This window comes from Myotis brandtii, unplaced genomic scaffold, assembly GCF_000412655.1.
Source record: "Myotis brandtii unplaced genomic scaffold, ASM41265v1 scaffold36, whole genome shotgun sequence".
In the NCBI taxonomy this organism is placed as follows: Eukaryota; Metazoa; Chordata; class Mammalia; order Chiroptera; family Vespertilionidae; genus Myotis; species Myotis brandtii.
The window spans coordinates 1,026,203-1,053,212 of record NW_005363836.1 but is presented as its reverse complement, the minus strand read 5'-3'; the positions used below and the strand labels follow the sequence as shown (position 1 = coordinate 1,053,212).

Sequence of the window (27,010 nt, the reverse complement as noted above, 5' to 3'; positions counted from 1 at the left end):
TAACTCAAATTCATTACATCCAGAAATTCATTACAGTTGGGAAATCCTTTTTGCTATACATCATAACAATCTGAGGAGGAATAACCCATTATATTCACAACGTTTATCCACACTCAAGGAGCGATGATTATACAGGTTGTATATACTAGGCAACAGAAATCTTGGAGTCACCTTAGATCTACTACAGCCCTAGCTGGTTTTGCTCAGTGGATAGAGCATCAGCCCACAGACTTAAGGGTCTCGGGTTGCAGGCTCGATCTGGTTGGGGTATGTGCAGAAGGCAACCAATCAATGTGTCTCTCTCACATCAATGTTTCTCTCTCTGTGACTCTCCCCATCCCTTCCACTCTGTATAAATCAATGGGAAAATATCCTTGGGTGAGGATTAACAACAACAACAACAACAATAAATGCTGTCTTCCACAGAGAACAATGACTTAGGTAAAAAAAAAAAAAAAAAGGCTCAGTGTGTCCCAACAGCATTGTAGATAGGGTGCAGTCATTTCTGGTTGGAAATTCTAGTTTTTTTGTTTTTTTGTTTTTATTTTTCAAGAGAAAATAACCAAATTTAATACATACATATTATAGGAACCTCACATACATGAGAGTAATTCTAGTTGTCAAGAAACTTCAGCAAACTGAGAAGATAACTCCCAAAATTACTTAGAAAGTAACATCAAAATTTGGGGGATGAACTTCTATTTGCCCCAGTGATCCCACCTCTAGGAATATATACTAAGAAACCCGAAACACTCATCAGAAAGAATATATGCACCCCTATGTTCATAGCAGCACAATTTACAATAGTTAAGATTTGGAAACAGCCTAAATGCCCATCAGCAGATGAGAGGATAAAAAAGAATTATGATACATTTACACAATGGAATACTACATGGCAACAAAAAAAGAAAGAACTCTTACCATTTGTAACAGCATGGATGGACCTGGAGAATATTATGCTGAGTGAAATAAGCCAGTCATAAAAATATAAGTATCATGTGCTCTCACTCATACGTGGAATCTAATGAACAAAATAAACTGATGATCAAAAATAGACTCAGAGACATAGAAGCATGAACAGACTGTTGAACCTCAGAGGGAAGGCCAGGGAGGGTGAGTGGGAAGAGATTAACCAATGACCTTGTATGTATATATGCATAACCTGTGGACATAGATAATGGGGTGGTGAGGGCCTGGTGTGGACTTGAGGGGTGGGAATGGGCTGGAAGAGGTTAATGGGGGGAAATGTAATACTTTCAACAATAAATATTTTTTAAAAATTATTGGAGATGATATATTATATCCTTATCTTTTAAAGATGGGAAAATTTAGTGTTATATATAAAAATTCAAAATAGAAAGGTCACAGTGCTAAAATATTTGTATTCTGAAATATGTGCTTATTTTTTAATGTTTAAAAAATTAGGCCTATTAAAATAACATGTAATTCCAAGTTAAAATGAATAACCAAATCATTGCTTTAGACTTGTAATTTCATGTTGAAATCTTACTTGGAACACTTCAAAGACCGTAAAGTTCACCATACCTATAAATGTAATTTATTAAATTGAGAACTACTTAAGTTCCTGGGAAGTTTAAATCACTTGATTGATGTACTTTAAAAGAAAATAAAAATATATTACATTAATAAATGAGGCTAAATACTCATGGAATTTAACTAGGTTGTAAAATCTTCCTTCAAAGTAATGATAAGATTTATAATATTTATTAATTTATTGATAAAGTTTATAAACTAATGTACAAGCTTAAGAAAAACAAGGATTTCAAATGAATTGAACACGAATTTTGCACCCAAATAACCTTTTTTAGGTATAAAAATTGCCCTCAAGAACATAAAAGCATTGATAAATAACAAGTTTCCACACTGCTATTTTGTATGACCTTTGTCACGTCACTTAACTTCTCTTTGTCTTAGTTTGTCATCTGTAATATGGGGGTCATCATATTAAGTTGCTCTAAGGAGTAAATGCGATATTTTGCATAAAGTGTTCATCACGTTTGTCTGTCAATAATGAGAGCCTAAATAGAAAAAACCTGTTCCTTCTCCTAAACAAAAGAGCTGAGGCTTTGCATGCAGTTCATCCATGCCAGTGACACTTTAAATTTCATCCTCCGTATACTCTCTTATATGACAATTGGTTCGCTACTTTTCCAGGTACAAACACGATTTAGAGGATTAATGTTAATGTTCAAGGCAGTATGATAACTAGGTCAAACCCAAGAAGCAACTGATCACACCCTTTAGATCATCACCAGAAAGTGAAGCAAGGGAAAGCAGTAGCAAACCAATGTCTTATTTCAGTCCTTAAAATTTGAGGCACAGAAGACAAGAAATGTCAGGCTCCAAGGACTTTGTGCAACCAAACCAGTGTTTCTGTGCCAATATCTGAAGCCAAATGACTGTAATGGGATTCAAAATACTAGGGGAAGGGCCAGGTTGGTATTCCCTCCGGGCTCATAGTCTCCTGGTGAAATGTCACTGATTGGTGTCAGAGGAATGCAAGCCTGTCTGGACAGAGTGCAAGCAGAGAACCCAGAAGAGGGTTCACTCTATATGACTTGCAGTGTATTGTGGTTAATATAGACAAATCTACTTTCCTCAAGTTCCTGTATTGGGGGACGAAAAATGCTGTGTATTCTGAGCAATTATAAAAATCTTCAAATGTGTTTAATTTCTTTAAAAACTACAATGATTTTTTTTTATGGTAACCCTGGAGGGAAACAAATATAGAAGTGTGTGTGTGTGTGTGTGTGTGTGTGTGAGAGAGAGAGAGAGAGAGAGAGAGAGAGAGAGAGAGAGATGCAAAGGAGAAATGGAGGAACAGAGAGTCTCAGAGAAAGAAAACAGAAAGGGACAGATTCAGAGAGAAGCTGAGATAAGACCCAGGCACAGAGAAAACAAGCATGAAGAGATGATATTACAACACAGAGAGGTCCAGCACTGGAAACTAGTGAGAAAAAACGTAAGAGAACACTCTAGAAAAATATGATTTTCAAAGACCCAAGGACCCAGCCCCTGGCGCCGGGGGGGGGGGGGGGGGGGGGGGGGGGGAAGGAGAGAAAGGAAGGCCTGGTCGGTACAGCTCAGTGGTTAGAGCATTGGCCTGCTCGCCAGAGGGTAGTGGGTTCAATTCCCAGTCAAGGGCATGTACTTGGGTTGCAAGTTCAATCCTTCACCCTGGTGTGGGCATGTGTTGGGAGGCAACCAATCAATGTGCCCTTCTCACATCAATGTTTCCCACTCTCCCACCCCTATCCCCCACCCCCCCTCGTCCCACTCCTGCTTTCTGCTGTCCTTTCCACTCTTTCTGAAAGTCAATGGGGAAACTATCCTCGGGTGGGGATTAACGAGAGAGAGAGAGAGAGAGAGAGAGAGAGAGAGAGAGAGAGAAAGATAACACTGGGCAACATTCAATTTAGTAAATATGTATTGAGTGCCCTTGGGGAACATAGCAACCTACTAGAGCTTAAGTGGAAAGAAATTCAATTCTCCCCAGTTCTGAAGGGCGGGGAAGTTCAAGTCTGTGGAGCTGCCTCGGGGCTCAGGAGGTGTGAGTACATGCAGATCCACACTGCGCTCTGCTTCCAGCACTGGCTGCAACTCCCTGCCTCCTTGGGCTGACCTGCAACGCTCTTCCCCTGGCTCCATGGAGGAAAAATAAATGTTTAAGGAGAAACAAAGTTATATCACTACATCTTTATATCTATATCTTACAAGTGTTACTTAATAGTCACACCACCTTTCTTAATTAAATGTAAAAATCTGTAATCCAGAGAGTTAAACAAAGAGAAATGTTAAAAAATGCTTGAAAGACTGAATCGGAGCTCACTTTCATTAGGCTTTCCCCTCCCCCATGTCCTGACTCATGTGATAATGTGCAGTATTTTTTAAACAAATCTTAGTATTTAAAAATCTCAACATAGAAATATTTCTTAGGAATATCAGAATACACAGACACCTATCTGGCCAAAATGTGTCCGAAAGACCTACAGAAAGAAAAATGTAGTTTGTTCTATGACTCACAGTGTCCATAAAATAAAAATAAACCAAAGATTTAGAAGAACAACTCTTCCTGGTAGTCGGTTCTATAAAATAGATTTGCAAGGAAAAGACACAATCATTAAAACTCATCACACCTCTTCAGTGAATTCACACCCATTCAGCCCAACCCATCTGATAAAACTAAAAAAAGACACAAGGCAGAATAAGTTCTGAGAATACTAGCTTATCTTTATCCTTCCTATATCTCCCTACCTGGCAGCCAGAACTTAAGTACGCGCTGGCCTCTGGAACTTTGGTAGGGTGTGAAACAGAAGATGCTTAAAGCAAAGGGTTCTTTGTGTCATGTAAAGTGAGAAATTCTTTTTTTTAAAATATATTTTATTGATTTTTTACAGAGAGGAAGGGAGAGGGATAGAGAGTTAGAAACATCGATGAGAGAGAAACATCGATCAGCTGCCTCCTGAACACCCCCTACTGGGGAAGTGCCCACAACCAAGGTACATGACCTTGACCAGAATCGAACCTGGGACCCTTCAGTCCGCAGGCCGACGCTCTATCCACCGAGCCAAACTGGTTAGGGCAAGTGAGAAATTCTTGAAGAAACTATGCCACGATTTTCATGAGGATGGAGGTAGAGAGAGCAACTTTGAGAAACTTGGAAATAAGGAGCTGTTTCCCATACCCCCTAAAAATAACCCAAGTCAGCATCCATGCATCACTCAGTAATAAAAATAACACTGCAGGGAGATTGTGCGGGACAGTGAGAGTGTCTCTCTGACGTACCGGGAGAGTGGCACCCTGGGTACTAGAGTCCCAATCTTTACCAAAGGTCCAATGCCCCGAATGTAAGATGGAGAGCAGCCAGGTCAGAGGCTTGGATCACGTGCTCTGGAACAGTGAGAATCTCCATTGGACCAATGACTGCCTCTCAGATGATGTGGCACTACTGGCAACTAACCCGGGGACCTCAGCACAACTCCCTGGTGTGGTGAGTACCTACGGTGACTGTGATCGCCTTTTCTACCACCCCAGCAAAAAGGCCTAGAGAATAATTTTATAAAATAAATAAATATGAATATATTATATGTACCTAGGTTTGTGATCCGGATGTCGTATCTGCCACACAAACTTTGACAGTCCATAGAGCTAGGGCCGAGTAACACTTGGGTACCTTACTTAATGTCTCTAAGTTTCACTTCTCTCAACTGTAAAAATGAGATAAAAATAGAACTTAATTCATGAGTTACTCTAAGTAGTGATGATTATGGGGATGCTATGATTCAGTGCCCAGAACATAACAAATGTTCATTAATAGTGGCTACTTTTATTTAGTTGGAAAAATGAATCTACTGCAAGTGAGACAAAGTTTTGACAGAAAGCTTTCAGCCATTGCACAAACACAACCACTGCAAAGAGGGAAACACCATCAGTTCTGCACACTGTTTACAAGATAAAAATGAATTCTTAGCCGTTTTCCAAGAGAAATATCACTATCCTGTGCAGGAAGAACAATATGAGAATGTGGCCAAGAAAAACAGCAACTGTCTCCCACAACTTTACCAACATGGGGCCAGGCCCATTCAGATCAGCAGCAAGTCTAATAAACCTCAAACTTATGGGAAGAACAACAGAAGCAATTCAAAGTACTTAATATGGCAATGGCTTTGAAAAAGTCAACTGCTATCCTGCCACCCTTCTCCTCCCTTCCTCCAACATGACCACATCTGAGGGTAAAGATATTTATAATTCTCTGGGTGACTAACCGTAACAAACTTGACAAGCAGGCTGGTAAACTTGATAAAAGTATCTTAATATGACAGATATACTTCTCAAATGGAATGTGGGAGGGGAGAACATACTTTAATTTTTGATAAGCTAAAATAGCACCTTTAAAATGAAATGGCCCCCACATAAGGGTTTACCATTAGAGTCAACTTCAGGCCGGATAAGCCTCCAGTGATTAGGTAGGAAATCAGGTTTGCATTCAGGTTAGAAATCTTAGTGTGACCTCAGGGTCTCCTCATTTTCGCCTTCCTCTAACCTGCCCAGATCATTCGGAACCAATCACCGGTCTCAGGTCTGTTGCCCAATGTTAGAAAAATCATGATTTAGCAATTCAACCAACGTTCCTTGAGCCTTTGCTCTGAACCCAGTACAAAGAACACATAGATGGACATAATCCCTGTGGTCAACCTCATCTCAAAACCCTGGCTCAGCCTCCCCCAGCTTCTAACAGCTACACCCATTCAGTTCTGACCATCACCTGAGCTGCTTCCTGTGGTTGCAAACACCCCCAAGGAAGGCTTGGTAATTTTTCCCTCCTGTGTGGCTATGGCACAGCTATGACTCAAGATTTCTGAGCTCTTCAGGTTTAGCCTCTTTCCTGATAGTGGGAACTCAAGCATGAATTTCCTCCAAAGATTCTATTTTGTAAGTTAAGGCTTTCACTTTGGCTTCCATTTGAGTTCTTGTTCTAGAGTCTTCACAATTCTCCAGACCCATCCTAGAAGGATGCCTGGATTTGGACAGTCCTGCCTCACTGGAGATGAAAGTTATCATTCAGAGCACAGCCTTGGTGGCTGTGATCCTGTCACCTGCAGACGGGCTTCCCTATTGACACCCTCTGGGACTTTTAAATTCCCGTTGTTTATTACCTTGGGCCCACCTCCAGGGAACTCTGCTACGAAAAAAGTTAAGCCACCTAAACTCCAAGGATGGATACTTTAGCAATTAGTATTTGTTGAAGGAGGGAATAAAACATGCAGTCATTCATTTATTGAGTATGTAATAAGTGCTTGCTGTGTCAGACACTGGGTGAAATGCTGGAGTCATGGAGATAGGAAGATATAGACTCTATCAGTCAGGAGTGCATAGTCTCAAAGGGAAAACACAGAGGAATCAAACAATTATAAGTGATATAATGGAAACATTCAAAAACACAATAGAAACATGGAGAGGGAGAGCCAAGTTTTGATTATGAAAGTTAGGGTGGGTGTCCCAGAGGAGGTGAGGTTGGAGTGGAGTTGTAAAGGTGAAATCCTCCTATCTAATAAAAGAGTAATATGCAAATTAACCATCACTCTGCGACAAAGATGGCGGTGCCCATAGCAGCTGGGCAGGACGCTGGCGGCGTCACCCCGGCAACGTGAGCCCAGCAGGCAAGCGGGTCCGCTGGCAACACCCAGCAGGGCCTGCTGGGAGGTGGCAGCAGCAACCAGGGAGCAGGCAATCTGGGCCCACAGACAGCACCCAGCAGGGCCTGCTGGGCAGTCGCTGTGGTGACCTGCGGGAAGCCAAGTGGGGCCTGCTTGCCCATCCCCATGGTGTGGAGCAGGCAGGCCCTGCAGAGAGCATAGAACCATGGGGAGTGGGCCCAAGCCATCAGTAGCACATCCCCTGAGGGCTCCTGAATTGGAGAGGGTGCAGGTTGGGCTGAGGGGCCTCCCCGGCCGCCCTTCCCCCCCTCCATGCATGAATTTTGTGCACTGGGCCTCTAGTAGGAGTATATTGGAGAGACAAAATGGCCAAAAGATGAAGTGCAGGTGAGTGTAGGTACATAGATTTCAGGCAGAGGAACACCATATGTGAAGGCCTAGCATATACATCATAGTACATCTAAGGTATGACATGTGCTTTGCTTAGGTGTTGACTTTTCTCCTCTTGGCCCCAAATGGCAAATGCAATTAATCTTAAGGGCCTACTGGATCCTGCTTGTCATGATATTTAGTAAAGTCTATTACAGACAAGAAAGAGAAGACAGTAGTATAAATGCTGTCTATTTTCAACCTAAACATAGATGATCTTAAACCACTCGAGTTTTGTTAATGTGCAGAAAAATGTACCTAGAAGTCCCTATCTTGCCACCCAAGTTGGGAGAGCTTCTTCAGGGGTTATCCTGGCTTCGTGGGAATATCTATAACAATGAAAGGTCCTCTCTCTTTCCAGCTATGTTTAATTACAAGCAAACAGCCCATAGCCCTAGCCAGTTTGGCTCAGTGGATAGAGCATCAGCCTGCAGACTGAAGGGTCCCAGATTTGATTCTGATCAAGGGCACATGCCCAGGTTGCAGGCTCAATCCCCAGTAGGGGACATGCAGGAGGCAGCTGATCAATGATTCTCTCTCATCGTTGTTTCTATCTCTCTCTCCCTCTCCCTTCCTCTCTGAAATCAATTAAAATACATTTTTTAAAAACACACAAAACAAGTAAACAGCCCATAGATTCTGAATTATGATACCTTCCCTTGAGAAGAAAATATAAAACTGGAAGAGAGGAATAAGCAAACAGGCAAATATAATGTACTAAATTAAAGGTACATTCTTAAAATGTACAGAAGACAGAACAGCAAAATCTGCCTGGATGGTTGGAAAATTCTTTATCAAATATAGCCTAAAAGACTATTGTATGACAAGTGGGAGTCTGAGAGGGGCAAAAGGGTGTTCTTGGATGAGGAAACGGCATGAGCTAAAAGCATGTGCTGTGTGAGAGTAAACAGTCTATTCAGCAAACAGCAAAGGTGATTGGTACTGCCAGGGTGCTGGAGGACCAGGACCAGTGGCAGACATACAATTTCAGAGTCCGGTTGGGCATTTGTACAGGGCCTTGTACAACATGCTAAGAAGAGGTGACATGAGTAGAACTGTTTCTTAGACACACCTGATGAAGTAAGGAGAATATGTTGTCAGTTAGAGAGCATGGAGGCAGAGAAAGTAGTTAGAAATCTGAAAAGGCATTCAGGGCAGAGAAATTGAGCCAGAAATAAGAGCATCCACCCTCTGTCCTGCTGCCTGGGTGAAATACAGAAGCGCAGGCTTCAGTTCTGGTGCTTTTACCAACAGCCCTGATCCTGTGTTAGGCTGAGGGAACACCTGAAGTCTAACAGAGCTGCCAGTGCCCTCTAGTGGTGGCCCACTTGATGTCTAGAAGACAGGAACCATCCAATCCCTCATTCATTTCCCAAGTATCCTCATGTGCTGGCTCCTGTGATAGCTGCTGGACGCCCCAGATGTTCACCCCCCCCCCCCCCCACCCCCCAGGTGTTCAAGACATTAGTTTTTCACTCAAGGAGCTCACCGTTTAGGATGTCAGGCACAGATATGAACACATCAGATAATAGTATGTGGTCAGTGCACCCCCCCCACAAAGTGTGCATAAGATTAGAAGTCGTATAGAAGAGGAACGATGAACTTTGGGGCCCTGGGGGCTTTGATAATGGTTTGACGTCTGGGCTGGCAATATAAAATACTTCTTAGATGGTTAGACTGGGCTCTGAAAGAAGAATAGGGCAAGGCAATTAGTAGATGATGAGCTTTCCAGGAACAGAGATCCACATGGGTTATTTGGAGAACTGTAAGTAACTGTGTATTCTGGGAGCATCAAACAGGAACAGAATAAAGTAGGTTTTGTAGTGGCCCTCTGAGGGAGTCTAAATGATACCCTGTGCTTCCCAAAGTGTTCCATTCCGTAAACATTTACTAACAACTTCTAGAGGCAATGTGATATGAAATTAAATATTGTTCTATCCCTCAAAGTGCTTACAAGTCAATGGCGTTAGGACAGATGTTCAGACAGATGCTTATGTAGGGATACCTTCTATAAATTGCAAATTACACACAAGTAGCAGTTGGCAGCAAAGGAAAAAAGGCATTTACACGGAAAGGAGCAGTTAAGGAAGCTCTTGCAAATTAGGAAGCACTGGGCTTGAACACTGAAAAGCAAATGAGTAGGATATGCCTGAGGCACTACCCGTGCAGGTGCAGGGTGGGGAGGAAGGATCTGCCTCCACTGTTTCTGTGATGCTGGTGCACTGGCCAGTGTCTTCCTGCCACTCTGCTCATGCTTTTACTTTCCTCCTCTGACTCTTCTTATCACTGCTGCTGTGATCAATCCTCCCAGGGGACTGTACTCAGCCCTCTGTTTTTGCTTTGTTCCTTCTCAGTGACTTTATTCACACCCATGGATTATACTTGGAAGCTTCAAATGTTTTACTTAGTGGAAGACTCCACATTATCAAGTACATCACTTTTTACCCAGAAAGTCAGACTATCCCAAATGAACCATGGAACCCACCACCTTTAACCTAGGAAGTCCTCTCCTCCCTTGGTCGGTTGTCCCACCCACCCACTAGTGACATGATTTTATGTCAAGATCCTTAAAAGGACCCTAACTTACACCTTTTCTTTCCCCACCATCCAGTGCCTCTCCAAGTTCTGTAGCATCCATAAATCCTTTTCTTTCTGTGTTTACTATTACTGCTTTAATTTGGTCCTTCATAATCTCTCGCCTGGCTGGTTGCAGTGGCCTCCTAATCTGTCTCTCAGCTTCTTGCTCACCTCCTCAGTCTGTTCTGCTTCGTGAAGCTAAGGTGGTATTTCTAATAAGCAAGTTTGATCATATGCCACCCCACCCCACCCGACCCCCACTCTTTAAAATACTTCCATGTACCCTACAACCTTCAGAATCAGGTCTCAGCTCCTTATAGGTGGTAGACAAACCTCTCCTGCTAATTTCTCTAGCCTTATTTGTTGTCCTCTGCTTCCAGAATTCTCCAGAAATTCTAAACTGATTATAGATCTCCCTAACCATCATGCTGTTTCATACTTTCCTGCCTTGAAATGCTGTCACCTAGAATACTCTCCCTATCGCTCTTCCCACTTATCCCTCAAAACTCAGTTCCAAGTCACTTCCTCCCAGCGAGTCTGCCTCCATTTCGGATAGAGAACCACTTTCTTCTAAGAGCTACTCTGGACCACCGATGTGTATCTATTGTTCTGTCGTTTTGTGATGATCTACTTACCTGTCTGTGTCCCTTGCTCCAGGTTGGAGTAGCCGTTTTGCAGAATAATTGAGAAAGTGGAACTAAATCCCAACTCTGCCACTTATCAGAGTGAACTTGGGAAGTTATCTCTCTTGTCTTAGTTTTCTCATCTATAAAATGGGGAAGTCATTGCCAGGTTAAGGTATACCAAGTGCTTTGAATAGTACCTGGCATATAATAAGTATTACATGAGAATTTGCTCTAATTTTCAACTATATGCACCTTGATGTTAAGAAATTATGTCTCATTCACTTCCATTTTCCCAGGGTCCAGCACAGTGCCTGACACAGAGAGTATGAGGAACAAATATTTGTTGAAAGGAGGAAAGATTGAATCTTTGGCTCCTCTTTTTTTTTTTCTCCAATCTATACTAATAAAAGGGTAATATGCTAATTAGACCGGATAGACCAGACGTCCTTCCAGACAAAGCCACGGTGGTGGCGGGGCCAAGGCAGAGGTGGTTAGGGGCAATCAGGTAGGCAGGCAGAGGCGGTTAGGGGTGATCAGGCAGGCAGGCAGAGGCAGTTAGGGGCGATCAGGCAGGCAGACAGGTGAGTGGTTAAGAGTCAGCAGTCGCGAATTGGAGAGGGTGCAGGCTGGGCTAAAGGACCCTCCCCCCCGCCCCCCCGCATGAATTTCATGCACTGGGCCTCTAGTATCTAATAAATTCCTAAGTCCTGCCAGGTTTCCCTTTTCAATGCCCCCTGCATTTAGTTTTCTTTCAGTCACCACTCCTTCATTTATTCAACACAAATGTGTTAATAATCAACAGTGTACAAGGCACCATTCTGCTGAGAGTACTGCTTTGAACAAGACAAATTCTATCTTCTATAGACCTTACATTCTAGCAGATGACACAGACCCTAAAAAATAGCACATTCGTTACTTGATCATTAGTGTGATATACATAAGAGGAGAAATTTAAACTAGTCTTTAAGGTCAGGAAATTCCCTTCAGAAAGAAATTTCTCTGATGTATGAAAGACTAGAAGCAAATAACTAAAATAAGATGTTAGAAGTTGTGATAGACAGCACTCAGGCAGAGGGAACAGCATATGCAAAGCCCAGAGTCAAGGAGATATTTGGTACATGCAGATTTTGAGTTCCTTGTGTCTGAAGTATTACTACATATACTACCTAATCTCTGTACAGAATGACCCTCCTTAGACCTCTAGGATTAAAATTTCTATAATGTTGATTCCCTTCTCAGAAACTTTCTATGATTCTCTAGTGCCTCCTCAATAACATACTAACTCCTTAGTTGTTTTTCATGACCAATATAATTTGGGCTCCTGTAATGGTCCAGTTTTATCTCCTATAAATCACCTGCTTCTAGACTCAACAATAATTATTACAAACTACTTGATATTCCCTACACATCTCTTATTTTTTCTTACTTTCCCACATTCACTCAGATTGTTAGTCACCAAATGCCTTTCTTCTCTACTCCCATCCATACTGTTGTTTCACAAAATAACATTTACTTGTTCTGTGTGTCATGTGCTTTGATATTTTATTTTGTAGTCTATTCTACTTTATTTTAATCTATTTCCATTTTTAAAACAAGCAAGTTGTAACTTATCAAAGTGGTTTCACAATCCACAATGGATCTTGACCCATAGTTGAAGATATTGCCCCAAATGGCCTTAGTGATTTTTCCAAGTTATATGATTCTTGAACAAGGTTGACTGTGGTAGACTTTAAGTTTTCTTCCATCAGTAGAATCCTCTAACTCAGTTACATGTTGATTACTGGGCATCTGTATTCTCTGAAGACATGACCAATGGAGGAGCTAATCATACAGAGCCAAGGCATCTGAGGATACTTGGCAATGCATCTTAATTTGTAGATGTCATGCTTTGCTGTTACAATCCCATCAATGTTCTGAACTAAAGCCCCTAATTGTAGTGAGCTGTTCCAGATCACATATTGGACAGATGAACATAGGAGAGTATGCATTTCAGCTGTAACTGAGAAAACTAAAGCAACAAAAACTTTTATTAGCAAATAAATCCATGATAATTAGATGTATCTGTAACTCATCTACACTAATAAAAGAGAAACATGGTAATTGGCGTACGGCCGCTACCCTTTTCATTGGCTAATTACAATCCCATCAATGTTCTGAACTAAAGCCCCTAATTGTAGTGAGCTGTTCCAGATCACATATTGGACAGATGAACATAGGAGAGTATGCATTTCAGCTGTAACTGAGAAAACTAAAGCAACAAAAACTTTTATTAGCAAATAAATCCATGATAATTAGATGTATCTGTAACTCATATTATATAATAAGTGTACCTTTGCAGAAAGATTTGCTTTATACTTTTCTGAGGGAAACACTTGAGTGTTTTATATTAATCACTCCTCAAAGGATCTATATTTCAAAATTGTTTGTATATCTTGGGTTAACTTTTAGTGGAGAATTTTAGTATTTCTTCCATTTTAGATTTTGCAATGTCAACATCGTGTTTATGTCCTTCAAATCTTTATCTCCATACAGGTTACATTCCTGTGTTTCATTTTCTGTATTTCCTACTGCCAACTGGACATGGCTATCACAATGACTCCCAGGCATCCCAAACTTGTCAATCTAAATGAGAATTCAGCTCCCCTTCTCTTACCCCAACTTTCTTTGATTGTAGAATGCCACACTATCTTTCCATGTAAGCCAGAGAACACTGGCATCAGGCGTGGCTCCTCCTACTTCAACTAATACCTCTTGATGTTACATTCTATCTGCTTCTCAAATCTCTACTCCTCTTAACCTCCCTGCCTCTACTGATGTACAAGCCTCCCAAATGGTCCCCTGCCATCTTTCTAAGCACATTTCACAAAGTGACTCATCTATTATGTCATTCTCCAACTGGAAATTATTCAGTCAACTACTATTCCCTTTAGGAGAGAGTCCAATAGAAAGTAACTAAAATTAGTTGCAAAGCCCTTTGGATCTTTCCTCTGCCAACCTTTCCTGCCTTATGTTCACTCTTTCATTTCCTTCTTTCTTCATTCCTTTCACCTTTCTCTTCATTCATTTTCTATCCTCAAATCACTGAAAAATGTTCTTTATGCCTCAAACATCACTTTTTAAAAATATTAATCTGGAAAACTCTCCTTTTTTACTTAAGAGCTCCTAGTCTTTTCTCAAGCTACATATTGAGTATTTCATGGAAAAAAAATTCTGGAGCCTTCTAAGTCCAGGGTTTGATCTCCTTCCCTGTCCTCCCTTAGTGCCATGTAGCTCATCATTACGTTATAATTAAATCACTTATTGATTTCAGTCTGATAATGTGAGCACCGGGATTATTCCACGTTATTGCTTTGCACATAATAGGTATATAATTAATATTTCTAGAATGAATAAATAATATCTGATTTGCTTTCTGCAACATGGTAAGGGGACTCTCCTATGAAAGGGCCCTATAATGTGCAGCTACCCTGATGACTTGGGAGATAAATCTATCCAACAGTGAAGTATTGGAAAACTATTTTGACTGTAGATTGAAGTCTTGGTCACCAAACAGCTTATCAATAATATAACTTACTTTTTAAAAAAATCTCCATGTGTTTTAATTGTCTTAAGTCACAAACTCAGGAGGTGGTAAAAAGGAAGGGGTTATTTTTGGCTCCTTAAAATCCCAACATTTAAGGTCATCTCTTTTCTTAGACAAGTACATTTTACTTCTTACCAGACTCACCCTGGCCAATATCAAGTTGCTCAGAGCAGTGGAGCTTACTCTCATTCATCTATTTCTCATTGATTACACACCTATCAAGTGCCAGATACTAGGAATACTAGGTGGGTGAGCTGTCATCCCTCTCCTCAAGACCCAATCATTCAGGGCTGTGAGGAGGAAGAAAAAAGACATGTTATAACCTGGTTGGTGTGTCTCAGTGGTTGAGCGTTGACCTATATGTAAACTAGGAAGTAATGGTTCGATTCGCAGTTAGGGCACATATCCAGGGTTGCGGGCTCGATCCCCAAAAGGTGGTGTGCAGGAAGCAGCCAATCAATAATTTTCTGTCATCGTTGATGTTTCTATCTCTCTTTTTCTCTCCCTCCCTTTCTAAAATCAATATATTTTTTAAAAAACAGACATGATATAGATACCTTCCAAGCTTGTGCAAGCTTGAACTTAGCCAAAGGATTCCACAGGGGCATAAAAAATGTTAAGGAATGATAAAGCTTTCACTTTACTTATGAAAGAAACAAATTAAGCTTTATGAGTGATAAATATCCTGAGGGAAGAACACACAGCAAACAGCAGATACTACAAGATTTTTTACTTTATGGAAGTGTAAAGACTCTCATTGCATTAGTTCACATTGAGTCAGTACTATTTGAGTTAGTTAGCCTTTTATTGAATTCTATTCATAACTGAAAAACAAATAGTCTGGCAAAATCTAGAAATTTCTTTCAAGACACGTAGGCAAAATATAACCAAAGTGATGAGAGTCTGTTGTTAGTCACAAGTGGTTAACACTTACAGCTTGCGACAATGATAAAAATGTGAATGTCAATGGTCAGCTTGCTAATGCTAATACCAGGAAAGTAGAAATGTTTTCTTAGGAATTTTTGACTTAAGCAAAATTTGAAATAAGCAAAACTTTTCTGAACAGAATGATTCTGCAATTTTCATAAGCCAAGAACTCTTCAAAATACATTTCTGGGGCTCTTGCATAAATAATCAGAGCCTTGTTTAATATTATCTAGCTGTTCCCTTAACACATTTGCTGTATGATACCTTATACCTTTGCTGTTCCTTTTGATTGAAATAGCCTCAAGCTTCTCAGGTACCTGTTAAGCTCAAATATCATCTCTTCTATGAAGTACCACAACAGGATCAATTGAATTCTCTGAGGCAGAATGAACTCCTCAGCACTCTGAGTGCCAGCAGCATTTTGTGATTTGCCTTTCTAATTACACTTATTACATTGTATTATCCATATTGGTGGAGGTATCTCTGTTCCCTACTAGAGTGTGAGCTATTCATTAACTTTGCATCAGTGCCTGCTTCACAGTAAAGCTTCCATATAGATGGTTTTAATGGTTGAATCATTCTATTTTTTTCTCCACCTTTCTGTGTCACTGTAGTGCCCAGTTCATGTTTTCCAGTTTTGGCTAACTTCATGGCTAACATTATTAAAAAGTTCTGATCTCACAATCCTCCTATATAATAAAAGGGTAATATGCAAATCGACCAAACAGCAGAACGACCAGTCACTATGATGCGCACTGACCACCAGGGGCCAGACGCTTAACACAGGAGCTGCCCCTGGTGATCAGTGCACTCCCACAGGGGAGTGCTGCTCAGCCACAAGCTGGGATGACGGCTGGCAAGCACAGTGGTGGTGGCAGGAGAGGCAGTGCTAAGGATGTCCATCAGTTGGACATCCCCCCGGGGCTCCCAGATTGCTAACGGGTGCAGGCAGGGCTGAGGGACCCTCCCTCCCCCAGTGCACAAATGTCGTGCACTGGACCTCTAGTTAGAATATAAATTGCCTTTAATTAGTCACAAATTCGTCTTGGAAAAAGCAAGGGGTTGAAATTTTAAGACCCATCTTTATCACTAAGAAATTATGTGGTTTGGGGCACTCTATTTACCTGCCTTAGCTCCAGTTTTTTTTTTATATATAAAATGATAACATTACTAAATGATTTCTATATCCCCCATCCTCTCTAATTCTAGGAACCAGTATTCTTTCCTGGATTTATACAAAATTCATGGTCCAAATCATATCATTGTGTTTAATTAACAGTTTTCATCAATCTTGATTTGTGTCCTATTCCTTTGCTTTGCTTTTTCTTAAAAGCACAATCGAAGTTTTTGTGTGTGTGTTGTTTTGTTTTTATGGTTTTCTATGTCTTTAGAGCTCTGAAAGTCACAGATAAATGTTCAATCCTGACTCTGCTCCTTAGAAAACTAAATTTGTAATCTTGGCAACTTCAACATGGTTAAGCTCCAGTTTCCTTTTGCATGAAATGAAATGAATAATAATAGTGCTTGTTTCATAGGGTTATAACTATTCTTCTTCAGCATTTCTTATAACTCCCTGCAGTTGCAGGCTATAGGTAGGGATGCAAAACTACTAATTTCAAAATCTTAGTAGAACTTTAATTAACATTAATTTTATTTATTTCTACAGCATTTTTCAATAATTAAAGGTAATTTCATTATTGTTCTGTTCTATTATTAATGGTGAAGTAGCTAAAGCAGGTATTTCTCTTTTACTGTTAAAAAAGCAAAAGTTGGTCAGGTTTATTCAGGCAGAGATAGGACAAAGGCTCCCTGATGCCAGAACATCATGATAAAGATGTTTCATGTCTCTATCACCAATAATGTGAAATACTTTACATTTTAGTTCTAATTCTCATTACAATCTTTTTAGGACAGATTTTGTTGCCTTTAATGTACAGATATGAAATCTGAGGTTTGAAGAGACTAAGTAAACTCCCCCCCAAATCACTGATAAACATTGTCTCCCTAACTCCATAGACCCTGGGGTTTTTAGGACCCTCACCCCTTTCACAATGTCCCTCCCCCCTTTCTCTACTGAACTTTAGTGTATAATGTACCCTATATAATAAAAGCCTAGGTGGCGTCACAAGGTGGCCACCACAAGATGGCCATGTGCACAGTAGAGACAGGGCCTGGTGGTCGCTCCATGTGGTGAGGCCTGGGGGTCCCAAGGCTCTGTGCAGCGTGGAGGAGGCGGGTCCCAGTGGAGGAGGGCAGGTTGCGGCAAGGGAGGGCAGTTGGAGGCAATCAGGCCAGCAGGGGAGGGCAGTTAGGGCCAATCAGGCTGGCAGGGGAGCAGTTGGGCATCAATCAGGCCAGCAGGGGAGTGGTTAGGAGCCAGTGGTCCCGGATTGTGAGACATCCCCTGAGGGGTCCCAGATTGGAGAGGGTGCAGGCCGGGTTAAGGGACACCCTCCCACCGCCGCACAAATTTCATGCACCGGGCCTCTAGTTTATTAATAATAGAAGAACTACACCTACAGAGAAGAAGCATTAGAGTAGAATATAATTTTATAAAGTTAGTCTTAGTAAAAAGTGGTTATTTTCAACCTTTTAAGTTTACATATATCTTAATCATAATTACTGGTAAATATAAGAAATGTTTAAAAGTAATGCATTTATTTCACCATTGTTCCTTTTTTCTACATACTTTCTGGAGGTGATACAAAAGAACAATGAAATGAGTAAAACCCATGTTGCACACTAAAAAAAAGAAAGATAGAGAAGCTGTAATTTGTATAAATCCTTAAACTCCGTAGGTCACTGCCTCTGTCACCCTATTTTAATTATTGAGATGAAACTATAAAGGGATTCAGGGAATTTCTAGAGTCACAGAGTTCAAAGTCTGCTGAGAAAACATACCAACTATTCTTGTGCCATTCATTGTTTTTTAGGTCAATCTTTAATCCAAACATATTGCAGTAAATAGTATTATTTTTAATAGAGCAATAAAGAGAGTACAGCAGCTGGAGTTATCACCAATAAACTCTGGATTGAATTTATGTATTACAAGTGACCATTTACTTTTACTTATAACGGCTCTAGTAATGGATTATTTGTGAAGGATTTTTATGTGGTGTTATAAGTTACATAAATAAAACAAAAACTATGAATACAGACATATTAATATATATTATATTAAAGTTGCAGCAAAACTACTATGTCTCAGGACCAAAAGTCTCCAATTAGAAGGTGATGCACTTGTTCATTAAAATTGTAAAGCTGAAGGGCATCTTTCTAGAATTGCCCAATTGCCATCTAAACTAAAAATAGCAGCAATGAAACAAGTTTTGTGTTCTCTCTTTTATTTCACACATTTATATTAATGTTAGCAAATGTAAGAAGCAATTTAAAAATGCATAAACCTATCTATAAGCGGCCTCAAGAAAGAAAGCTGTTCCCAGACAAAAAGAAGCCTTTAGGATTATTCCAAATCAAATAAACTCTCAATATATTTTCACCCCCACATGTCCTTACTCCCCTCCTTTCCTCACTAAAATTCTCTGGACAACCATTCTAACCACCTCCATGAACGTACCCTTGACTTCTTTTCCTGATTGGGTTTTGTTTTTTTTCATGCTTAGCATAACTAGAGGAGTTGCAGGTTACACAGGTGTATGCACTTGTCAAAACATCAAATTATACACTAAAGAGTTATGCATTGCAAAATTTATAAAATATTGAACTCCAGCTAATAGGTTTGTGTTTCACAATGACATTGGTTAGCAATGTTAAAACTTGCTTAAACAAATGAATAAATATATTGAAGGTAATGGGAGTAGAGAGAGAGACAGACATTGATGTGAGAGGGACACTTTGATTGCACACATCCTGACCGGACTGGGGCCAGGATCGAACCTGCAACCCAAGTACATGCCCTTAACCAGGAATCAAACCTGAGAACTTTTGGTGCACAGGACAATGCTCTAATCACTGAGAAACACCAGCCAGGGTGAGAACACCCTTGTTTTTAGAAAATATTCACTGAACCATTTAGTGGTACAGGGTCACAGATGTCTTCAATTTATTGTCAAATAGTCAGAAAAAATCATGAGAATACACTAATCAAAACTCATAAGACACCAGTGAGAAAGATAATTCAAAGAATTATAGCCTGGTTGGTGTGGCTCAGTGGTTGAGCATCCACCTATGAACCAGGAGGTCAGGGTTCAATTCCCAATCAGGTCATATGCCTGGGTTGTGGGCTCAATCCCCAGTGTGAGGCGTGCAAGAGGCAGCCAATCAATGAATCTCTCTCATTATTGATGTTTCTATTTCTCTCTCTCTCTCCCTTCCTCTCTGAAATCAATCTTATATAATAAAAGGCTAATATGTAAATTGACTGAATGGCAGAACAACCAGTCACTATGATGTACACTGACCACCAGGGTGCAGACGCTCACCGCAGGATCTGCCCCCTGGTGGTCAGTGCGCTCCCACAAGGGGAGCACCACTCAACCAGAAGCCAGACTCATGCTGGCAAGCGCTAAGGACCCCGAGGGGGATGTCTGACTGCGAGAGGGCACAGGCCAGGCTGGCCCCCCCCCACTCCCTCCAGTGCATGAATGTCATGCACTGGCCCTCTAGTCAATATATAAAGAATTATAGTGAAAAATAGAAATGTATGCCAATGCACATTAAAATAAAACTAGGAAAATAAAAACAAAGAAAAAATCTTGAAAGCAGTAAGAGAGAAATGACACCTTATCTATCAACTTGAATGAAATGAAGTTCTCATCAGAAATTATGGAAGTCCAAAGGAAATGGTGCATAATTCAAGTACTGAAAGAAAAAAAAACTATCAACCACAAATCCTTTATCTGGCCTCCAGAAATAAATTCTATATCTTATTCTCCAGAAATGTAGAAGAAAAAGAAATTTTCAGATGGATGAAAACAGATTTTATCAACAGTAGAACCTAGACTAAAATAATAGCTAAGGTAAGTCTTTGAATAAAAGAAAGGAAATGATTAAAGAAGGAATTGTAGAAGATTAAGAATGAAGAAAGAGAATGAATAGAGAAAAACTATGGGTAAATACAAAATACTTTCCTTCTTCTCTTGATTGTTATAAATTTTAATAGTTGAAACAAAAAGTATGGTATTCTCTGATGTGGATGAGGAAATGTATGTAGAAGAAATATTTAAGACAATTATATTATAAACTAGAGGCCCGATGTACGAAATTCGTGCAAGAGTAGGCTTTCACAGCCGCGGAAGCTTCCTCGATCCCTCAGCTGCAGCCCCGGCTTAATCCGGAAGGTCGTCCTGTCTAATTAGCATATTATGCTTGTATTATTATAGAAATGAAGGAAAGTAAAGGGGTTTAAAGAAAGGCAAGTTTTTTACATTTAATTTTGACACCAGTAGATCTTTCTGGTGAGAGAATTCTCTATCTGCATTGCAGTGGTGGTTACAGTCATCTACACATATGATAAAATGATATAGACCTATATGCTACATTGTACCAATATAAATTTTGTCATGTTGCACTATAGTTAATGCAAGAAGTAGCCAATGGGGAAAAGTGGATGAAGGATACTCAGAAACTTTCGGTTATTGTAACTTCTTGTAAATCTATAATTATTTTAAAATAAACAGTAAATAAAGCTTTTAAAAAGTCATTATAGGTCATATTTGGAAATTTCCAACTGTGAGAAAACACACAATAAAGAGTTGGTGTACTGGTAAAATTATAGAGCATATTTTCCCAGTGATGGGGTCTTTTTTTATAGACATTTACAATCTGTTTGATTTAGGGGATGCCGTTCTATTTTGATATTGATGTTATTATTATTTTCTGCTTTTTTATGTCTTTGATAAGAGCACTGAGTCATCTTGGCTGGGTCATGAGTATAACTGACAATTTTTTTAGCATTTCATATTATTTGTTATATTTAGCTATCAGGGCATAGCAGCAGATACCTTGGAAATCTGCAAGCATTTTTTTCTCTTTCAGGAAAGTGAAAAAGAACTAGCATAGGAGCCTCAGAATCTATCAGTGTCCCAACTAGATAATGGCATTTAATTGTGACAGCCAAATATAGGGTGTCCCCATTAACTTCTCACGATTCCTGCCACCCAACTTTGATCATGTTCTTGTTCTAAAACTATAGGTGATTTATTATTTGTGTTGCTAAAGTTTATAGAAATGTCTTGCTTTCTAGTTTTATTTAGATGTTTTCAAATTGATTTCTCATTTGCTGCCCTAATTGGTTTATTTTTCAGGAGGAATTTTAGAATATTAAAAACTTACCTTGCTGCCAAGATCACATCACTGGGAATTCCTCAACTTTCCTTTTGTTAATGAAAGAATATATCACAAAAGCACTCCATCTCCCAACCCATTTCATTTCACTTTCTCTCTTATGCCCACATTCAAAAGTAACTCCTGTCCATAACATGGTATGTCCTACTCTCATGAATGTCTTTGTACTTTTACTACATGTATATGCATGCATTAAATTTAATATTTAGAGTATTTACATATATGTTTTTATAATATATGTATGATTTGCTACTTGGTTTTCTTCACTAAAAATTATATCTCTTGAGATTTACTAGTATCTATATGGCAACGTGAGTTCTAAATCATTCATTTTAACTGCTATAGAATAGTACATGGTTTGAAGAAAGCATACTTTGTTTGCCAGTCCCCTGCCGAGGACGGCCTAATTAGAGTTGGATTCATATTTCTTTTGTTTCTAATACTGTGCTAAAACTGACCAGAAGGAGGCCTAATTTTTTCCAGGTTACACAGGCTTTTTCGCCTCCTTTCCACAGCAGCATAAATTTAAGGTAAGAAGTTAACTGTATGGGCTCAGGGATATACTTACCACTGCTTTCCTCAACAGTCATCTAGGGGATTCAACTTTAGTCTTGTTGCATTACATTTTACACAGACATTTTACACATTCTATGTGAAACAAGATAGAGCATGACTGAGTAAATGAGCGTATTGTGTATGCAGCCAACTGTAATCTCAAATTTTCTATTATTATTATTCAGTATCATAAGAGAGTCAAGTACAGTAATAAAAAAAATTATCAGAAAACAGAAGTCTTCTTCAGGGAAGGAAGGATTACAAATCTCAGACTGGTCAGAAATAAAAATTTATAGCATAAATATCCACATTTCATGTTACGAACTGCATGTGGGATTAAAGTACAATGTTATTATAGGTAGATCTCAACCTTCGGAATCAGAGGAGACTGCTGGCGGGGGTTTTATTATTGGGTGTCCCAGCTGACTGCCCCCAGAATACTCCAGCAGTTACATGCTGGAAAGAGGAAGCAGGTGTTATCAGATGACTGCTCAGGAATGTGACCTAAAGGGGACACTGACTCGGACACAGAGACTGGTCATATGGCTCTCTTTGGTGGGTTGTTTTAAATAGTTGTCTGCAACTCTTGATGTCTGTGATCCATGCCTAGGTCACCTTCAACAATTTCTCTTCCTGTAAACAGGGAAAGCAGTGCTGGGAAACAGGCAAGTGAGAGTCAACAAGTGGGAGACATAGTCACTGCTGGCCCTGTTAGCTAGTATGACACTACAAGCCAGCCCCAGAGTCAAGTCTAGCAATCCTTAGATATTTCTGGCTGCTTTGTTTACAAATTGAACCTCAAAGTAATGAATACTAGCAAGGTTAGGATGGTATTAGCTGAAAGAGTTCAGGATTTGAAGGGATCAAGTCTTAGTCCCATTACTTAATAGCTTTGTAGCCTTGGTCTTGTAACCTATCTAGGTGTTATTACTTCAATTTGTAAAATGGTGATTATAATAGTGACCTCAACAGCTTAATGTAAAGAAATAATAAAATATAAGGTGTGGGAAAATGCTATAGATGCTGAATATTTACTGGTTCCTTTTTCATCAACCACCCAATGTTTGGGTTGGGTGTTAGAAGACATTCGTATATTCACATTGGAAATAAATTCACCCTATCCATGCTAACCACCCTTGTTATTGCTCAAAAAGCAGACGTTTTTCTGCTTTAACACAATGAATCTGGCTATTCCCTTTCCCTGAATGTTTTCTCAATTATGCACATGGGCTGACTTTTTTACCTCCTTTAACTATTTGCTCAAATATATCCTCATCGTGACTTATGTCAACAGCCTCACTTAAAACTGCAATCTACATGCCTTTCTCTCATTACTGTACTACTGATTCTTATCACCATACTTCTTTTCTTTTTTTAATACAATTTCACCTTCTAGAACTCTGTAAGATTTATTTGTTTATTCTCTGCCTTTCTTTACTAGAATGTATACTCCATACAGTCTAAAATCTTTATTTAATTCACAACTGCTTCCTGATATGTCATTGGGGCACAATAAATGCAGGGTGGGACAAAAGTAGATTTACAGTTGTTCGTATGGAAATAATACAATAATTTGCTCCATCCTGTATTTTTGAATGAATGCACACAGGCATTTCAGACTAAATCGGACTATAGAATTTACTCAGGAATCGACTGTGTCCTGAATAAACTACTATGCTTTTTTCTTTTTCTTTTTTCTTTTTTTTTTCCCTCCATATCCCCAGAGCCTGGAGGGTAGGAAATATAAAATGTATAATGGAATGGATAAAAAAAAGGTTCACGTACAATGCTGAGGATTACCCAGATTCAGGCAAAGATCCATATCATTATTCTCTTCTTTCTGAATCTAACAACCAAATATGCTGGTTTAGGATTTTTTCCATATTTAACTAATGTTATGAATCCAGAAGGTCAAGAAAATGTGAAGAATGTTAATTATGGCCTAAGAACTTTGATTTAATCACAGTGAATATTCACATTGAGTCATTTAAAGTTTGAATGTTGATATTTAAATTAACAATGAAGTTATGTTCATCATTTTTGTAATAAAAGAGCAATAAAATGAAATTCAGTTGTACCTCATCACTAGATAGTCCCACCTTGCTACCCATGTCATTTTGAGTTTGGCCGGGCAGGATGTTGGTTGTCATCCGCTCCCATGGAGTGACCCTAGGTACCCCCACCCAAGTGAAGAGACACAACTGATTATGCCCCTTCTGAGAATCTATTTTTTGTTCTTAAAATTTTCTGCTCTATATAAAATCAATAAATAATCTTAAGAGAATACAAACACCCTCTTAATACTAAGAGATGATACCATGCTCAGAGAATTTTTAGAGTTAAATTGAAAATGAAGAATAACTTCATGGTTGTGTTATTTGGAGGAACACATACTGTGAGACATAGGGCAAAGAGAAATGAATGCATGTTATACATATAGGGAAGAAAGTTTACAGAAATCATGGTAAGTTTTTGTCAAGACAGCTGGAATTCAGATATGCTTTATTATCACCTGACCTCTCTCCCTTGACTTCTAGCAGTTAAAGTGATGGCCTTCCCCATGAGATCTCTCTATAATGAAAACTTTAGGACAAGTTAATCTGATTTCACACAACTGCTGTGCTCAGTCATCTATACTCGGTGTCATCAAACAACCAGGCATCGTGCAAAGGCTTTATGTGACGCTAGCATCTGATCTTGCGTTATAACAATGCATTTGTCAATTAAGTGGCCTTTGTCTTCAGATATTAACACAGTTCAGGATTTCACAGGTTTCACTGGAGAAATATGCCTTAGAAAAGCACTGAAATTGTCTATATTCTACCTCATCACTAACACATTCACTTACTGAACACACAGGATAAAGGAAACATGCAATAATTTTCTGAAACGATGTGAGGACAGACAATTACGTTGATCGTTGTAGTAAATAATGTATGCCCTCAAAAATATGCTTCAATGTGTGCAACAGTCTTAATGTGCTTCACTTTAGAGACAGAGCTCCCAGGTGGCAGACAAAACCACCAACTTGTTCATGATTCATTCTAACTTCTTTACATCGGACTGCAACTGGAGACACAGAGAAGGAGCAAGCAAGCTGGTCCAGATTCTACCATTGGAGATGATTGAGCTGAAATTATGACATCTGGAGGTCTAGAAGGAGAAATCAGAAAATAAGACCATAACCCAGGAGTATACTATTAAAGTATAGATGAGCAAAGATGGGCAGTCCTACATAGAAATTCTATATCAAGTGGAGGAAATGAACATATGCTTGCTCCCAACACTCTGACCACATAAGTATCACTCACGTCCCTGTGGTTAATTGTAGGATAGAAATGATGGTAGAATGAGAAACATAACAAATCGTTAGTGATAAAAGTAACTTTGAGGACAACTAATCCAACCCCCAGTAATTTTATAAAGGATGTAAATTGGTTTTTAATTGAAGTCAGATAATGTGTTCTTAATTCACAGTTGGTTGATACCAGAGAATATACCAGAAAAAAAAGAATATACCATCTTTGCCATTAAGTTGTATTTGTCTTATTAGGTTCATATAACATATTAAGGCATCAAGTCATATGATACCAAATAATTGAACTGGCCATGTGGTTCACTTAGTATTCAAATTTCTGAATGAATTTTTATTTTATTTTGTCATTGCCTTTGTTTGGTATTAGTTATAATGTTCTTTTTTACTTCAATTAAAATATTATCTTCAGTTATCCTTTTTTTTCTGCCTAGACACAGGTCATCTGTATAAACAGGAGTACCCAGGGTCTGTTCCTGGTCAGCCACCCTGATTTCTACCCTGCAATTAACCACAAGGACGTGAATGTACAGCCCTGAGAAGAGAGCCAACCAGAGGGCCTGCCATCGGGTGATTTTAGACACTGAACATTGGCACAGCAATTAAATTCAGCCAGCCGGAGAAGCAATAAAATATATAGATCCAGATTACTGGTCATCTATTTCAGATGCATGGCTCTGGTTACACAATGAAAACCCAGAAGCCACGGATCACAGCAGAGGTTGCTATAGTCAATCTAGTTACCAACTCACAGACGTACAGCTGAGAGTCATTTAGTAGCCAGCTCTTGCCCAAGGTCACAGAAGTCATTAATGTCTGACTCAGAACAAACACCAAGGATTCCTCACATGAGTCCAGGATTCTCTCCAACTAATTTTTCCCATCATCATTTACCCCCCTGTACCCTCTTTCACCTCCACCCCTGCCCCCCACAATCACCGCATTGCTGTCTGTGCCCATGAGCTCTTTCTCTCTCTTCTTTCTAACTACGTTTTAACAGTGAGAATAATGTAGCTCTGCGAGAGATTTGTGTATATTTTTCTAAATTCTATGGCATATTTAATTTCAAATGAATCCTACTTGAAGTTTGAAGGCTCTGGGTTCATTTTGAAACTGCAAGTTATTTACAAATCTTAAAAGTAGTAAACTAGACTAACTTTAGTTTGTTTACTTAAGAAAAGGAAGGACAGATTGCCCCAAACCCCAAGCTGTTGATGCCGAGGAATTGGACTATATAAATCAAGGACACAGGAAATATCAAATGCCCACAAATGCAGTCAGTGGCAAATGTTATGTGCTGGTGTGTTGGAGAGGTTTAAAAGTAAGTGTAAGACGAGAAAGAAGATAAGGAAGAAGGAAAAGTGAGAAGGTAAATTTTTCTCTTAAAACTGTAAGTTACCCTTTTTAATGACAGGTCTTGCCCAATTTAGTAAGCCAGGATGACTGAATTATTTTCTCAAAAAGTTGTGAATGTACCCATATGCTATTTTCTACCTCCAAAAGAGGAATCTATAGC

At 39.4% G+C, this 27,010-nt stretch overlaps 1 long non-coding RNA gene across 1 annotated transcript; it reads left to right on the top strand.

Annotated features, from left to right (window-relative positions):
* Positions 1 to 20,226: 20,226 nt before the first annotated feature.
* LOC102247276 lies at positions 20,227 to 26,421 on the top strand. Its single transcript, XR_313917.1, has 3 exons — positions 20,227 to 20,299; positions 21,587 to 21,763; positions 25,929 to 26,421. It is a non-coding gene; the product is annotated as an uncharacterized LOC102247276 (long non-coding RNA).
* The last annotated feature ends 589 nt before the right edge of the window (positions 26,422 to 27,010 follow it).